The 2869-nt window shown below is 40.9% G+C and overlaps 1 non-coding gene across 1 annotated transcript; it reads left to right on the top strand.

Annotated features, from left to right (window-relative positions):
* Positions 1 to 697: 697 nt before the first annotated feature.
* On the top strand, positions 698 to 804 carry LOC114403950. Its single transcript, XR_003664717.1, has one exon. It is a non-coding gene; the product is annotated as a small nucleolar RNA R71 (small nucleolar RNA).
* Positions 805 to 2869: the final 2065 nt, after the last annotated feature.

Genomic DNA, 2869 nt, shown 5'->3' with positions numbered 1-2869 from the left:
AGTCATTTGCCTCACAAGTTCTTCGAGGGAAGGTTGTGGAGGGGCCTCAACTGTTGGCTATTTCTGGGGTTGTTGCTGTTGTTGGATTGGTGGAGGAATGTATGGTCTGCTTGGGCCTGCAGCATTTTGGAAGGAAGGAGCAGGCTGCTGTTGTTGTTGCTGAGGGCTGGACCATCTGAGGTTAGGGTGATTCCTCCATCCAGGGTTGTATCTGTTGCTGGAGAGGTCATAATTGTTCTATTGTGGTTGATTTTGCTGCTGAGGTTGAGGAGGTCTATTGTAAATATTTGCAGCATAAGCTTCAGGTTGCTCGATTGCTCCAGGTTGCTGCATAGAAGGGCAAAGGTCTGTATGGTGGTCAGCAGAGGAGCACAAACCACAAACCCTTGCAACAGGTACAGATTTCTGATTCAAGGCCAGCTGGGTTACCAAGTTAACCAATGCATCCAGTTTGCCTTCAAGCTTCTTAGTCTCAGATGATGCAGCTGAGTTTGTAGCTACCTCATGCACTCCTCTAATGACTATGGCATCATTTCTGGCGCTAAACTGTTGAGAGTTGGAAGCCATCTTCTCAATTAAATTTCTGGCTTCAGCAGGAGTCATGTCTCCAAGGGCTCCACCACTGGCAGCATCTATCATACTTCTCTCCATATTACTGAGTCCTTCATAAAAATATTGGAGAAGAAGCTGCTCCGAAATCTGATGGTGAAGGCAATTGGCACATAGTTTTTTAAATCGCTCCCAGTACTCATACAGGCTCTCTCCACTGAGTTGTCTAATACCTGAGATATCTTTCTTGATGGCTGTGGTCCTGGAAGTAGGGAAAATTTTTTCTAAGAATACTCTCTTAAGGTCATCCCAGCTCGTGATGGACCTTGGAGCAAGGTAATACAACCAGTCCTTTGCCACTCCCTCCAGAGAATGAGCAAAAGCCTTCAGAAATATGTGATCCTCTTGGACATCTGGGGGTTTCATGGTGGAGAAGACAATATGAAATTCCTTCAAATGTTTGTGCGGGTCTTCACCTGCAAGGCCATGAAACTTTGGAAGCAAATGAATTAGTCCAGTTTTAAGAACATATGGGACATCCTCATCAGGGTATTGGATGCACAAGCTTTCGTAGGTGAAATCAGGTGCAGCCATTTCCCTTAGAGTCCTCTCACGGGGTGGAGGTTGTGCCATGTTCTCAGAATGTGCAAAATCAGAATGCTCAGAATCAGAATGCTCAAAATTATAATGCTCCAAATCAGGATGTTCAAAATCACCAATAACAGAATGCACAGATTCACCAGTAATGGAATGCTCAGGATGATCAAAAGGTATAAAATGATGCCTAACTAATCTATGAAATGTCCTATCTATCTCAGGGTCAAAGGGTTGTAAGTCAGATGGATTGCCTTTAGTCATACACTACATTCAGCATGCACAACTAGTTGCCTTGTCATGTAAATAAAGGTGCAAGTTTGAACTACAGCTACCCTCAAATGATATCCAAATGACTTGAAATTTTGTGAGCAACCTTATAAAATGATGAGAAGATAGCACAAAAAATTTCAGACAAAAATTCAAAGTCTAACTATGAAAGCTAAAATTGGTGGGTTAAGAAAAATAAGTGAATAAAACTTGAAAAATAAAAAACTTTTGACAGAATCATTTTTTTTGGACGATGGAGACCTCAGTCGGCCTATGGCCAGCTACCATGGCGTAGGAAATTTTTTTCTACCCCAAATGCATATATAATAATTGCGATTCTGATAACCGGAGCAAAAGTTATGGCCGTTTGAAGTTTTGACAAACACAAAATTTGCTAGTTTTTTGGAACTTTCAAATCTGACCAAACTAAAGGCTCTAGTTATTTTTCCCACAAAATATGGATTAAAAGAAGTTACCACAAAAACATTCAGCCAAAAATAACAACCCTAGCTACTAAAACAAAAAATCACAAATAATTCAGCATGGGTGGTCGCTAAAATCCGTCTCTAACTACTACTACTCTGTTTTGCCGCAAGCAAAAGTGGTCGCTAAGTCCGTCGCAAAACACTATTCACAACAAAACACCCAAGACTGAAACAGGGGAAACGCTTAATGGGAAAACTGAAACAGAACACACACTAAACAAAATACCAGGACACTAAACAACACTAACACACATACTAACACAATACTAACAATTAAACATAAAACACGAAAGGATTAAACACACAACACTAGCTAGCTATTATGAACCTTTGGACACTGCTCCCCGGCAAAGGCGCCAAATTTGATCGAGGCCGTACCCGAATCAAATAAACATGAAAATGCAGTAACTAGGAAGTGATCCAAGGTCGTTTCCCAACGAGCAGTGACAAACCAAATGTTCATAATATACTTGCAGTAACGATTGGGGGGGGGGGTTTGTTTGTTTTGTGATTAAAGAGCAGAACAAGTAAACTGGAATACGAAACTACTAATGTTAAAAACGGGTTGTTTCCTCTGAGTCAGAAGCCATTCTCTTATCCTGGGTTATGGAGAATTCGTCCCTAACAGTCAACCACTTAATCCAACCCTATTTCAATTTACTAAGCGAAAATCAACTTAGGGTTTTCAATACGTGATTAGGCACCACATACACCAGTTATCCCTTCGTCCATTAAGCATGAACGCAAGTTAGGCTCAGAGGCAATTAATTGAACACGAAGCGTGCACTGATTAATATTCACGAATTTGGGATAACTGGTGAAGGGAAAATAGTCAGGAAACAACATTACAAGTGAAACCTCAAAGAGAGTTGGGCTTCATCCTCAAAAGGAAACAACACCAGAAAATCTAACCTTCCATGGATTCAAACAGAAAACACAAATGAAACATGAAGCAGAAACGTAAATGAGCA

Source organism: Glycine soja, chromosome 20 (genome assembly GCF_004193775.1).
Source record: "Glycine soja cultivar W05 chromosome 20, ASM419377v2, whole genome shotgun sequence".
Taxonomy (NCBI): domain Eukaryota; kingdom Viridiplantae; phylum Streptophyta; class Magnoliopsida; order Fabales; family Fabaceae; genus Glycine; species Glycine soja.
This window is presented reverse-complemented; position numbering and strand designations above follow the sequence as displayed.